General features: G+C 43.9%; 1 long non-coding RNA gene across 2 annotated transcripts in view; it reads left to right on the forward strand.

Annotated features, from left to right (window-relative positions):
* The first annotated feature begins 784 nt into the window (after positions 1–784).
* LOC148109729 (uncharacterized) overlaps positions 785–14,732 on the forward strand; it is a 37,719-nt gene continuing 23,771 nt past the window's right edge. Inside the window, exons 1-3 of one of the 2 annotated variants that reach the window (XR_015725094.1) lie at positions 785–1,765; positions 4,419–4,537; positions 9,085–9,580. This is a non-coding gene — a long non-coding RNA (uncharacterized LOC148109729). Of the gene's footprint in view, positions 1,766–4,418; positions 4,538–9,084; positions 9,581–14,732 lie in introns of those variants that run through there. The other variant, XR_015725095.1, reaches the window with a different exon arrangement.

The raw sequence follows: 14,732 nt of genomic DNA on the forward strand, positions 1-14,732 counted from the left end.
GGACCTCTTTGTTAATGGGTAGAAGGCGCAAGAGACCTTTGAGGCAGCCTGGAGCTTCCTGGGGCTCGCTCTGGGAGATCAGTAGCACTCTGGGGAAAGAACAGCTCACAGAGGCTTCTCCCCAAGAGGAGAATGTAGTCAGGGTTCTGGGGCATAGGATGGGCCCCTTTTTCCTGCGGCTCTCTTGGCCGCGGGAGTCAGAGCTAACATACGGTCATGGGGAAGGGAGAAACGAAGTGGATTAGTCTAGAGCTCCTTGATATCACATCAGCTCCAAGAACGTGCAACCTGTGCTAGCACACCCAACCCCAGCCCTGGAATCTTGGTGTCTCGAGAGGCGGCTCAAAGGCATCCCGCCCCACCTCCCACAGCACTAGGGCGCTGTGACGTCACACGGGACTCTGGCAAGATACGCCAGGGCTCCGCCAAGTCTACAGCGGTATCTCATTTGTGCAGTTCGATGACGTCACAGACTGGCGGTGATACTACGGCTCCCACATTTCCCGGCCCCGCCTCGCGAATCCGGCCAGAAACGCGCGGAGAATTCGTTCGTTCCCGTACAAGAGGGTCCTGAGACCCGAATCGTTGGTAGGTGCCCCGAGTGAGGGAGAGCGCCCGGCGGCGTTCCCCTCCGGAATCTCGTGGCTTAGAACGCTCTCCCAGCGCGGAGGGTTTCCGTGCACCCGCTGCAGCGGGATACTAGCCCCGCCCACGTTGCCCTGTCCTACCCGCCGCTTCCAGCACTGCGCATGCTCTGCGCGCAGGCGCAGAAGGAACTCGTCGCCCAGCTCAGCAGGCGCTGGAGTTCACCTTCCCGCGGCGGTACTGGCCAGTAGCCGCGGACTTCTGTGTCTCGCTTTCAGATGTAAAGAACGCAGAGTACCACTGGCCCAGCGGGCGCATCCTACTGTCGGCGTTTGTGAGCACTAGAGATGTTAACGCCGAAGAGGGCAGCTCTGGGTTAACGCGGGCTAGAGACCTTGGAGTCCCTGTGGTGCCTCGAATCCAGCGCTGCCGTGGTCCGACGGAGGTCCGTGGGATTGGAGCTGAGAGGGATGGTGCGGCCCGCCCCTGCCCTAGATCCAGTGCGGCCCCAGTCTTTTCGACAGGGCCTTTGAGGCAGAGGTCTTGGTCTCCAGTCCAGCGGATTCGTGGAGGCACAGGCTTGGTCACCCACCCTGCCCTTTCAGCCTGACTTTCTGGGCCGCTGTGAGAGCCAGACTGAAGGTTGGGCCCAGTTTGCATATGTTTCAGATGAAAAATTCACTATGGACATGAGATAGGATGAGGGGGTCAAACCTCATGTCAGTGGCAGAGGAAGAATTCGAAGTTGCGTTGCTTTTGAGGCAAGGGATTCGAAGACCCAGTTGTTGCTTTTCCTGCCACTTACAAGGTCAAAGTCATACATATTTTCTCAGTGATTTATTCACCACTACAACCAACAACTGGGTCCTAATGTGTTGCAGAACAACTTTGGCATTTATGAAACACGTAGTAAACGTATTAGAAATGCTTTTCTCAGCGTCCCGAAATAGCCTGCCTCCTAAGCTGCCTTATTCCTAAGAGAAACTTCTTCCCGTCTTTACTTTCTCATCACCTAGAGATAATGAAATGGGACGGAAGAAGGAAATCACCTGGACTGGTGGTCATGGAACTTCCTAGAAAACTTGAAAGAAGCCACCTTTAACTGCATGGAGACAAATGGATAAATCAGTTCACAGATTATTGTTATATTTGGTTGAGAGAGGAAGGTGGGAGACAAAATGTAAGTGCCCTACTTACCACTCCGTGGTGGCATATGTCTAGGGAGAAAAAAAAAACTCGGGGCAGACAGAGGTGTCAGGCAGGGCAGGGCCTATATATGTGGCAGGTGTGACTGAAAAGGTGGTAGGGGGTCTTCCACTTTGCAAACACACCCAACTATGGTCTTCTTTGGATTTGTGTTTCTTTGATTTCTACTAGAGTGTCCATAGCCTAAAGAAAAGATAGTTGTACAATGTTGTTACATGGACAGATCTGCAGGAATATTCCTCTTACCCAGCCACCTGAGCCCTGGCTATCTGATACCACTCTTGGCCATTTTTCTTGGCCAATGCTAGTTCCAGCTCCAGCGATTAGAAAATAGGACTTAGAAAAGTGGGATGGATGAATGATTGGAGTGAGTTTTGTTTCTTATTTCTGTTTTTTAAAGATTTTATTTATTTATTCATGAGAGTGAGAGAGAGGTAGAGGGAGAAACAGGCTCCCTGCAGAGCAGGGAGCCCGATGTGGGACTAAATTCCAGGACCCCGGGATCACGACCTAAGCCGAAGGCAGACACTTGAGCCTGAGCCACCCAGATGCCCCTGTTTCTTATTTCTAAGCATGGAGCTGGCTCTTAGCAGCTTAGCCATCTCTGGGGAGGTGTAGGCATAATTAATTTTTAATGTTTGGTTTGATTGAACTCTTGCTTGTGAGATAAGGAGTTTTGTGGTTACAAGGGCAGGGATGGGTTGCTATTTGTCACTGGTAGGAGTGGGTACCACTTGGAGACTGTAGGTAGGTAGTGGCATGAGAAACTTTACAGGGGACATGGAGTAAGGCTAGAGGAGATGGGGCAGGAATCGCTAGATTCTTCACCACTCAAAGGACCAGAGAGGGAAAGTGAGCTTCCAGAGAATCCAGGCCTTGCCTTAAATAATGAGGTTTACTTGGGAGCTTGGTTCACTTCTTATTAACCTGGGTCAAGAGCTGAACGTGTCTATGCAGAATTCAGACTATCTTCAGTATCTTGCAGCATACATAGCTCCTCCTGTAGGTCTGCGGTGGGCGAAGAACCAGGGCGGGTGTGGTGCTGTAGCTGTCAGGGACACTTTCTATTATGGCCTCGTTAGACCAGCCCACACTGAAATATCTGAGCAGAGTCACTCTAAAGTGAGTCGAGCGGCTCAGAGAGTTCTTGTTAACTGTTACAGGGATCTGTGCGCCATAGATCTATCTCTTAAGTCTTCTATATTCTTTTTAGCTTTTCAGTTTGTCTATTAATTCCTAACTTTGGTACTTTAGTGTGTTAAAAACTCCCACCATGATGGTAGAATTGTTTTTTTGTTGAAGTTCTAGTATCTATAACATGTTCAGGTTTGTCTCTCCTTCACGGTCAGCAGTACTCATGGGCGATTCCTCAGTGGGACATTGGGGACAGTGGCAGTGACTGGGGCTTTATCACTTTGGGAGAAGTGTGAAGGCCTGCTAGGGCTTCTCCAGGCCGGAAGCCAGGCAAGCTTTTGCCCTGGCAAATGATGCTTTATTTTAACAATCGTAAGTATGTATTTAACTGGGCCAGGGAGGATCAGGAGTGTTGGGGGAGGGCACTGGGTTTTGCTATGTTTCCTCAGCTTTCTTCCCCCATACTTTAATTTAAACATTTCCAGGCATACAGAACAATAGAGAGAAATTTATACTGAACACTCAATCATCCACCACCCAAATTCCACAATTAACATTTTACCATACTTGCTTTATCACATTTTCTTCTACCCCTCTATCCCTCAAACTTTTTTAAAATGAAAATTTCTAAACACACAGAATAATTGAAAGAATAGGACAAAGAACACTCCCCTATCTTCTTCATAAAGTCAACAATTGATCATGTTTTGTTGTATGTCTCTCTTGCTGTCTTTCTTCCTGAACTATTTGAAAGTTAGTTTCAGACTTCATTATGTTTTAGCCCTAAAAAATTCAGCGCACATATTTTAGGAATAAGAGTGTTACTCTATATTACGAAAACATTTTTATCAATAATAATTTTGCCTAATATCAAATGTCCCATCTACATTAAAGTTTCCCCCAATTTTACCCCATTTGAATTTTTAAAAATCAGAATCCAATCAAAGTTTTTCACATTGCATTTGTAGTCTTTAGCATCTTTTAATCTAGAACAGTTCTGTTTTTTTTTTAAACTTTAATTTGAATTAAGTATAGATTTACAGGAAGTTACAGTGATAGTACAGGGAGGTTCCACATACCCTTCATCCATTTTCTCCCATGATTACACCTTGCATAATGATAATACAATATCATAACAAGAAAATTGATATTGGTACAATGATTGCATATAGTTTTATGCTATTTCCCCACAAAAATAGGAATAGGTAGATTCTTCTAACTACCACCACAATGAAGATACAGAACTATAAAATCACCACAAAGATCTGCTGGTATCAGTGTTTTAGAAGTTTGAGTTAATGTAGAAACCTTACCTCCTGTTGTGGACTGAATGTATCCCCCCAATATCCCTATGATGAAATCCTCACCCCCAGAGTGATGGTATTAAGAAATGGGGAGGCAAGTAGGTCTTGAGGGTGGAGCTCTCATGAATGCTATTAGTGCCCTTATAAGAAGAGTCTTGAGGGAGCTTGCTGCCTCTCTCTCTGCTTCAGACCATATAGGGGGACACAGCAAGAAGACAGCCATCTACAAACCAGGAAGACGACTCTCATGAGACACTGGATCTCTTGACACCTTGATCGTGGACTTCCAGGCTCCAGAACTGTGAGAGGTAAATACCTGTCCTTTTTAAGCCAATGGGTCTGTGGTATTCTCTTACAGCTGCCTGACCTAAAGCACCAACTTCTGAGCCCTTTTAATCCTCCCTGTTGATGGCAGAATAGTCTTAAATATTTCCTCTACATACACTGACATCCAAGTCATACAATGTCGTACTTGTTGCTTTGACCATCAAACATAATTGAGACAACTCGAGAGGGAAAGTCTGTTGTATTTAGCCATCTTTTTGCTTTTAAAATTGTTTTGTTTCCCTTCCTCATATTTTTAATTTCCTTCTTGTATCATATCCTCTCTGTTTGGAGAGCTTTTTAAGCCATTATTTTAGGGTCGGTCTGGTGGTGAAAAATTCTCTTAATTTGCCTTCATCTGAGAGTGTCTTTTTTTCTCCATCATTCCTGAAGGAAAACTTCACCAGGTATGGAATTCTGGGCTGACACATCTTTCTTTTCAGCACTTGAAAAATGTGATGCTTCTTCCTTTTGAGAGTTTAAACAATTCCAATGATTGTATTTTTTTTAAATTCTGAAATTTCCATATTTTTTAATATATTCTGTTTCTTTGCGGAGACTTTGTACTTTTCAGCTGTTGCAAGGGTTCATAGTTGTTCATTAAAGTATTTTTATGATGGTTGCTTTCACATTCTTGTTGATACTTCCAATATCTGTGTGATCTCGATGTTGATATGTGTTGATTATCTTTTCTCTTTCAAGTTAAGGTTTTCCTGGTTCTTGGTCTGACATGTAATTTCTGATTATACCCTTAAAATTTTTGGTATTGTGTTATGAAACTCTGGATCTTACTTAAATCTGTTTCAGTAAGCTTCCTCTGACTGGCTGTGACATGGTGGGAGAAGGGGTGCCATTTCACTAGTACCACATGGGGGTGAATATCTAGGACCCCCACTTGGCCTCCCTTGACACCCTGGGAAGAGAGGGGTGCCACATTGCTACTTGGTAGAGGTGAGATTTCAGGCTCCCTACTAGGCCTCCACTCACTCCACCTAGGCTAGGAGGGGAGACATCCTTTTTGTTCTTCCCACTTGGCTTCTGCTGGGGTAGGGTGAAAGGCCTTGTTGCCTCCGGGTGATGGTGCAAGTTTGGTTGCCCACTCAGTCTTTTTAAATACACCTGGGTAGGGCAGGGAGGAGCCCCCCCTTTGCAGGTGGACAAAGACAGAAGTCCAGACTCCTCATTCAGTCTTTCCTGACGGGTAGTCTCTGGCCTCTTGAAGATCTTGTTGCATAGGTGGACTGGTATTGGCCTTATGGAACTCTACACTAAGGGACAAATTTCTCCACAAATTCCCATTTCCTGGGATCACTTCTTTTATTGTTCTAACATGATCCCAGGTTGCCACTCTAACGTATTGTGGTGTTTTAAATTTTGTAATACAAAATTCTCACTTTATGTTTTGACATAAAATGCTGTGGGGTGGGATTTTATTATAAAGTTACAAAACTTGCCTACTCTCAACTGTTGGCGGGTAGGGTCCTCATGGATTAAAAAGAACAGTTGATATATATTTTTTTTACCCTATTCCTATGTCTGGTATTCAGGTTATAATTTTTAATACAAATATGTCCATAGAATTTTAAGCTTTGTTAAATTTTTGAGAATGGTATTTCAGGAATCTGCCTAAATTTTCCTAAAATATTAGGTTAGTTTCCTTCATTGTGCAAATTTTCCTAACAGGATAGGATTTTTTTTTCTTCTGCTTGTGCCTTACAGATTTCTTAGTGTTGCCTTGGTCAGGGAGAGAAATAATTATTAAGGCAAAAAACTTCTCTTCAGTTCATATTATTTATTGACTAAGACCTATGACTTGTGCCCGAGCACAGCCTAAGTGTGAATATCATGTAAATTGAGAGCAGTAGTTTTTGCTTTTTCCAGATATAGGTGGTTACAGCATAATGTTTACTTCCGTGAGTCAGGGCAACTTAGATAGATAACCAGGATAAAAGGAACCGGGAGGCGGGAAGCCTGTGTCGCAGCACACGCTTCATTGCTGAACTTTGTTGGGTCGCCTTAGTCAAATCCTTGTAACCTCTCACGGCCTCAATTTCCTTACCTGTCCATGAGAATAAAAGTATTTATCTTTTCTGACTTGTACAGTTTTGGTCAGAGAAAATTTAGAGTTTTGCCATAAATATAGATAATATGGCTAAAGACTATCCACCTCTTTTTCTTTAGTCTTAAAAAAGTTTCTGTAAACACTCCTGGCTTTTCGGCTTCTTTTGGTGTCTAAATGTCTTTGAGCAAAGAGAATTCAAAAGTGCTTGGGATAGCCATACATGTTTTTTCAGACTTCATTGCCATGGTTGACAATTTTTGCTATGAGTGAGAAACCAAATTTATTTTTCTCTCCTGGATACTCTGATTCTTTGGTTGCCCGGCAGCCGGTTACGTCACCCATGCAGAGTCAGGCAGAAGCCTCGCACGTGGTTTACAGAACCGTGTAGCAGACTTACGTGGATCGAAACAGCTGTAATTAGAAAATCAGCCTCACGTTTAGGAACTACACAGAAGCATGTGGCTATTCCGACTTGTTCTGGAAGCACAATAAAGTAAACCAACTGGTCTTGAAGTAAGAACAATTACAAAAACACAAATTTTGAAAAAAATGAACACAAGGACTTGAATCATAAATATTTATTTCTAGAGAAACAAGGCAAACTCATTTCAAATTTCAGAGGAAAGCATTCGCGGTAGTTAGACCACACCAACCATCCTGCTGTGTTGACGTGGGGATTTCTGCATAAGGCCATCTGCAGGAGGCAAGATGCCCTGCAGTCACCCCCATGGTGGGCAGGATCTCTTCTCCTGTCTTTGGACTGCTTCTTAGATATGGCAAGGAACTAACAAAGAATTCCTGTAAATTTCATCTACTGTTTGTACTCTTCAGAATCTGAAATTAGGGAGTGAGCCAAAGTTAGCTCTGACATGAACTTTATCTGTGGATATTAAGGTCATTTTGCAATTGGTTGCAGAGCACATGTTTGAATGGCAGAAAAAAAATGTAAAGCAATGTTTAGAGTTTTCTCCGTGTGTGTCTGCTATTGGCTTACTTCCCTGTCACTTAAATTACTCTGAGCCGAACAGTAGTACGGGCCAGAAAGACACGGAGCATGAGTATCAGTAAAGATCTGTTAGTGTAGCCTGAGGGGGCCAGGTGGAACCCATTCGGACTTTTCCAGCTCGTTGGTTTCATTGTTTCCTACAGTGGGTGATTGTCTTCAGCCTGCTTGGCTAGCACCAGGTCCTTTGAGGTTCCCAGGAAATCCTCATGTAAATGTGCAGCCAGAAAGTTGGGTGCACAGCAGGCTTGATGTCTGGTGTGTTCCTTGGTGCACACTGTCTTCTGAACGGGAGGCATTTCTCTAAGTGATGAACAGAAATTGCCTTAATTGAAAGTACGACTGTTGGCAGGATGATTTCAGAGTCTACCTTCCTTTGAAAACAAACCCTCACCTGCTCCCCAGGGGTCTGGAATCCCTCATTTTCTCATGAGAACCCCTCCTTCCTTAGAGCTGATGTTGAGATGCAGACCTAGGAGATATGCTAGGAAGAGATATTTTCGAGAGCTACCATTTATTGGGTCCTCACCATATGCAGAACACTGTGCCAAGAGATCCACGGATCCCATTCTCATTTTTTTTACATGAGGAAATGGAGGCTGGAAGTACACATTTGCACAAGGTGACACAGTGTATTTAGAACCGGCCTTCAATTCCAGGTTCTTCGGACACTCGCAAGACCCTCTGCCACTTCCCTATACTTGAGGTGCACCGAGAACTCTAAAGTTCTGATTGCCCTGCCCAGAGGAATGAAGAGTGCCGGGCTTTTACCTTTCCTAGGGTGGGAGAAACTAGGTAAGAGGGGTGGACTGAGAAAGCTCTGGGCCTCCCAGGGGGTGCTGAGCACAGGCCAAAGAATGATGAAGGCCAGGGTCCTAGCCTCCGCCTCCAAGCACAAGGCAGAGGCCCTGTCCCTGCTGCATGGAGCAATCTGCCAAGGGTCTCATTCAGGATGGAGCCCCTCCTTGGAGAAAGGGGAGTGGGAGCCTGTGGCTGATCCCTGCCTGCAGGAGAGCTCTTGTGCTGGGGTGCCATCAGGAGAGGGTGTGGCTTGTTTGAGGGGGACGGTGTGATGTGTGAGATGTTCCTCTGCCTTTCTCTTCATTTCACTGCAAGCTTGTGAGCCTGAGTAATGCTGAAGCACATCAGCTGGACATGTCAAGGACTGATGGCAGAGTGGAGACGGAGGCTCAGGTGGGTCTCTGGGTGCTGTCCTGATGGGGCACGGCTAAGACAGTCAGCTAACCTTCAGGGGTTCATCTTGCGGTAGAGGCAGCAATGATGAGTGCGGCTAAAATGCAGCGTGAGAAGGCAGTAAGAGGAGCTGAGGTCACCCAGACTAGACTCCTTCCCGACACGGCCTCAGTCTCTCACCTCCACAGTCTGGTTCCGGGGGTCTCTCCCAGGTGCTCGTATGGAAACCTCACTCAGCACTTCTAATGCTGCGTCCCCATCGTCCCTTCCAGGTTGCAGGCTCCTCGAGGACCCGGGCCAGTTCTGTTTGTCTCAGCACTCCCTATGTCTTTGACGGCACCTGAGCCCGTGAACATGTTCCTAGCCGAGCGGGAAGCTCGAGAGCCTCGGCCCGATTAAGGCCAAGTGAGGAAAACTTCATGAGAACAGAAGTTTTCTGTTAACTAGTTAACTGTTTCTTGAAAAAGCCTTCCGATCATTTGAGAACCATGTGTGTAAATTGAAGTAGAAGGAACTGTCCATTGCCCAAGTGATAGGGGCTGGCTGGAAGGGACTTTTTCAGAAAAAGGAACAGCAGCTTTGCTCTGGCAAATCCTATATTACTTTTTCAAATAATAATCTGCTAGTATGAAGACTGTACCTTTTACTTCCATTTTGCCTTGTGTTTAAATGAAACATTTAAAATGACATTCTTGAAAATTGAGAAGGCAAATAAAGCAGTCCTGCTAATTTAATGAAGACCAAGCTGTAAATGTAATTTTATGTCAACCACTCACGGAGGAACCTGGTAACTAGAGGGAAAGGAGGGGGCACAGGTGTGTGATGACTCATCCCAAGAGTTCAGGACTTTTCCTAGTTTTCTAGAGCATGCAGGGTCTCTGCAGAGGAGGGGGGGGGGCTCTGCTATTCAGGAATGAGCCAGAAACCTTAGCCCTGTGAATTGTCCCTTCCAATTGTCTTGTCTGTCTCCACGATGAGACTGGAGAATGGCGTGGCTGTCAGAAAACACTCATCCGCCTGGGATGGTGAACATCTCCCTCTGGTACTCTGTGCCAAGAGGTCCGTATTGAAGGCAAATCCGATGCCCTCTGTGGTATGCGGCCTATCTACAAAGCTGGTCAGAGTGCAGCAAGGGGAGGGCCGGTCTGTCCTCCCGGGTGTCCTTACTGTAATCCCCTTGTCACAGCCACCTCCGAAGGCTGCTCGCCCTGACAGAGGGGCCATGATGGGCAGCCTGTCAGAGAGATTGTGAGTGCATTAGCAGGATTAGCAGAGAAGGCTAATGTTGCAGCGTTCCCCAAGTTCCTTCACAGCACCTGAGACTGGGCCGCTCAGCTGCTACACTGGGCGGCACAGGCTCCGGAATTCACGTCACATCAGGGACTGGCCCTGAAATGGTCAGAGACACAACAGCCCCACGTGTCTGACTTGGGTTTATGTATTATTATTTCACAACAGAGCTTAATTTATAGTAGTAGTCTAAAGATGCTAAGTATCCTTTTTTCCATCTGATTGATAAACTAGCTGAAATACTTTAGTAGCCTCTCAAAACCAGAGGCTTTGTTCTTGGCAGTTTGTTGAAGTATCCTGATTTTATTTCTGCTTGTTAAAGTAATATACCCTCATTTTGGAAAAATTGGGTCAGAAAAGTATAAGGGGGAAATTTAAAATAGTTCTTTCACCAGATATTACCTCTCCTGCCGTTTAGATGTATTTTCATGCAGTCTTTCTTCTATGCATATCAAGTAAAATTGTGATTCTACTGTATACTTGGTTTTGATTCCTTTTAAAAGAACAAATATCCTAAGCCTATGCCAGTTTTCTTGCACTTTTAATGAAAACACCTATTAATACCTTGTATGAATATATTTGCATTCATTTTTTATGGATGTGTAATAAATTACCACAAACTCAGCTCTTTAAAATAATACCCATGTATTAGCTCACAGGTCTATAGGTCAGAAGTCTAGCATGGCGCGGTTGGGGTCTCTGCTCACATCTCAGAAAGCCAAAATCAAAGTATCAGCTGGGCTAAGTTCTCTGAAGGCTCTGGGAAAAATTGCCTCCAAGCTCTTTCTTGTTGGCAGAGTTCAGTTCCTCAAGATCGTAGGGCTGAGGTCCTCTTGTCCTTGCTGGTTGTTGGCTCAGGAACACTCTTAGCAGCTGGAGGCCACCTGTCTCCCGTGACATGTGGCCCCTTTGATCTGAAAGCCAGCAATGGTGCATTGCATCCTTACTGTGTTTGGACTCTGGCTTCTTCTGTGATCAACTGGAGAAAACTCTTCACTTTTAAAGGGCTCATATGCTTAGGCCACACCCACCAGAATAATCACATTTTAAGGACAACTGCGTCATATAATGTGACCTAATCAGCGGAGTAAACGCCATCGTATTGATGGTCAGCAGGATTGTGCAGGGCATGCGTACCAGGGTGGACAAATAGTGGGGCCATGTTAGGTCTCTACCTACCAGAATGTTTTCATTTATTGAATAGTTTCTTTGTTTTAAAATAAGCTGGGTTTCTTTCCGATTTTTTATTATTGTAAGTGATGTTTTTGGATGAGCGAATATCCTGTGTTAATGTGATAGGCGGAGAGTGATATTTTGTTATTTGCATTTTTGTTTCTAATGAAATTCAACCCTCAGTTTTGTGTGTTAACTATTTGTCTTCTTATGTGAATTGTTTCTTTTCTTTTTGGGGGTTTATTTTCTAATTAATATATAATGTTCTTTAATAGTAAGGACATTATAACCTTGCTAATTTTGTTACAGCTATTTTTCTTTGTGTACTTTTCGATGTACCAAGGTTTTAAATACGTGTGTACACAATTCCATTTATATCTTCCTTTCTGTTTTTGCCTTTGATGTCATATTTAGAAAATCCTTTTGCATCTCAAGATTTTAGAAATATATTGGTTACATGTCTCCATTTTATAGATTCATTATTTGTATGTAAACTTTAATGTACATGGGATTTATTTTGATATATAGTATGAGGTACATATTTAAAAATTTCCCCCCAGACTTACTAACCAGTAGCCTAATATTTAATAAATACCTCATCTTCACTGATTTCAAATGCATTTTCATACCTGACCTTTTTTGGTGGCTTTTCATTCTGTTCAATTGTTCTGTTTTGCAGGCTGGTGCCAGAGTATGCTCTTTTGGTTACTGTAAATTTAAATGCATTGAAATGTAAGTTCCTCCTTGCTTTATTTAGTTTTTAATATTTTATTGGCTCCTTTGCCCTAATGATTTCACGAATTTCTGGTGGAATTTATTTTGAATTGTATTGACTTCATAATATTTACATTGAAGAAAGGATGGCTTTGCTATATATAGTCTTCCCATTCTAGCAATATAGCATGTCTCTCTACTTATTAGAATTTCCCTGCGTATTCCTCAGGAACATTTTATTTTTTTATTTTAATAAAATTTCAAATTTACAGCAAATTTGCTAGAATATTACAAATAATTCTTTCCCTGAACCATTTGAAAACAAGTTGCTGGAAGACTTCAGTGTGTAATTCTGACAAAGAAAGACTTTCTATACTACTATCGAAATTGAAATCAGAACATTACGATCTGTGTGACACTGTCATCTCACCAGAGATCTCCTTCCACTAACGTGCGCTGCCATGGCTTGTAGAGAAACAGGACCCAGTCCTGTTGCATTTAGTTGTATGCATCTTTCATCTCTTTCAACCTCAGTTTCTCAATCTTTCTGCGACTTTCATGACCGTGTCACTTTTGAAGGTCACAGGCCAGTTATATGGTAAAATGCCCCCATTTTGGGTTTGCCCAGTGTGTCCCCATGATTTGATTTGGATCATGCCTTCTTGGCAGGAGTGTCACATAAGGAGTGGCGTTAGTGCATCCTATGAGGAGACACACTGATCTGTCCAGTTCTGGTGACTCGACTTCTTTTTTTTTTAATGTTTTTTTTATTATATTATGTTAGCCACCATACAGTACATCCCTGGTTTCTGATGTAAAGTTCGATGATTCATTAGTTGCGTATAACACCCAGTGCACCATGTAATACGTGCCCTCCTTACTACCTATCACCGGCCTATCCCATTCCCCCACGCCCCTCCCCTCTGAAGCCCTCAGTTTGTTTCTCAGAGTCCATAGTCTCTCATGTTCATTCCCCCTTCTGATTACCCCCCTTTCTTTATCCCTTTCTTCCCCTACTGATCTTCCTAGTTCTTATGTTCCATAGATGAGAGAAATCATATGATAATTGTCTTTCTCTGCTTGACTTATTTCACTTAGCATAATCTCCTCCAGTGCCGTCCATGTTGCAGCAAATGTTGAGCAAATGTTCTTTCTGATACCTGAGTAATATTCCATTGTATATATGGACCACAACTTCTTAATCCAGTCATCTGTTGAAGGGCATCTCGGCTCCTTCCACGATTTAGCTATTGTGGACAATGCTGCTATGAACATTGGGGTGCATATGGCCTTTCTCTTCACTATGTCTGTATCTTTGGGTAAATACCCAGTAGTGCAATGGCTGGGTCATCTATGACTCGACTTCTGATCATTTGATCAATTCGTGTCTGCCAGGCTTTCCCACCCTAAACTTGCCCTTTTCCCATTTGTAATTAATAAGTGTTTTGTGGGGAGAAACTTTGAGACCATACTGTTGTTAAAGTATTTTAAGCTTTGTTCGGTGTTTCTGGAATCAACATTTAGTTCAGAGCCAATTTTGTCCCACTATTGAGGAAAAAACCTTGCTTAGTACTCTGCCTGGTGCTCCATGAATTATGAGGTTTTCTGCTTTGCTGTGGCAACAGGAATTATTTCCAGGTGTGAATGAACTCTGGGGCTTGTTCTTGCTGACCCTTTCTGGTGGTTTTTTCCCCAGCCTTGAGTTTCCCCGACACCATGAAAATGTGAGAGAGACTCCCCAGATCTCGGGGCTGCTCTTTCTGCAGCTCTTTCCTTGCTGGCCTTCTTTCCTGGGAGCTCACCAGAGTTCCTTCTCTGTTCCAACTCAAGAGAACCTGGGCTCTGTCTGGACCCTTCCTCCCAGTCCCAAAGTCTGCAAACTCTCTCAGGGCAACAGTAGGGCTCACCTCACTTTTTCCTGAGACTCAGGAATCGCTGTCCCTGGTTGCCTGGTATCCTATGTCCTGAACACCATTGTTTCATACATTTTGTCTGGCTTTTTAGTCCTTCCATGCAGGAGGATAAAAATGGTCCCTGTTACTCCATATTGACTGGGAAAAAACCACTTATGCATGTTGGACAAGTCAAATGCATCATTATTTTCCAGGCATTTATTAAAATGTAGAAATGTGCCCCTCTGCTCTAAATGGCCCTAGGATGCTGAGACTTTTTAAAATTTCACTTGTCGTAGTCTTGTCTTCTCCTTCCTCAGCTACTGCTCGCCTCTGCTTGTCAGCTCCACGCCTGCTTTCCAGGGTTTAGGCATCACCGCTGCTGTAGGGCAGTTTCTTAGATAAGGGTCAGTAGGTTCTAAATGAGTGAAGATCTCTTCTAGGAATTAAAAATGTGAACTGTATCATATGTATTTGACTGGGGCACTTTTTTGCTTCCTTCCTGGTCCTTGGCCACAGTTCCGTGGTCGAGTCTGCTAAAGCACTGCTTTCTGGATACACGAGATATAATACACTTCGGAGCTTTGTTTGGGAATTGTGCTTATTGGTGAGTCAGGGGTGGGAGTGGGACTACTGCACCCTTGTTGGATCATAGAATATTTCTGTATTAGTTTTCTAGGGTTGTCATAACAAAGCACCATGAACTCAATGGCTTAAAATGATAGAAATGTTTCCCAGTTCTGGAGCCTACAAGTCTGCAGTCAAGGTGTTGGCAGAGCCATGCTTCCTCTGAAACCTGTAGGAGAATTCTTTGTTGCCTCTTCTTAGCCTCTGGTAGTTTGCCAGCGATC

The sequence above is a fragment of the Ursus americanus genome, chromosome 7 (genome assembly GCF_024610735.1).
Source record: "Ursus americanus isolate L20-20 chromosome 7, mUrsAme1.1.p, whole genome shotgun sequence".
Lineage (NCBI taxonomy): Eukaryota > Metazoa > Chordata > Mammalia > Carnivora > Ursidae > Ursus > Ursus americanus.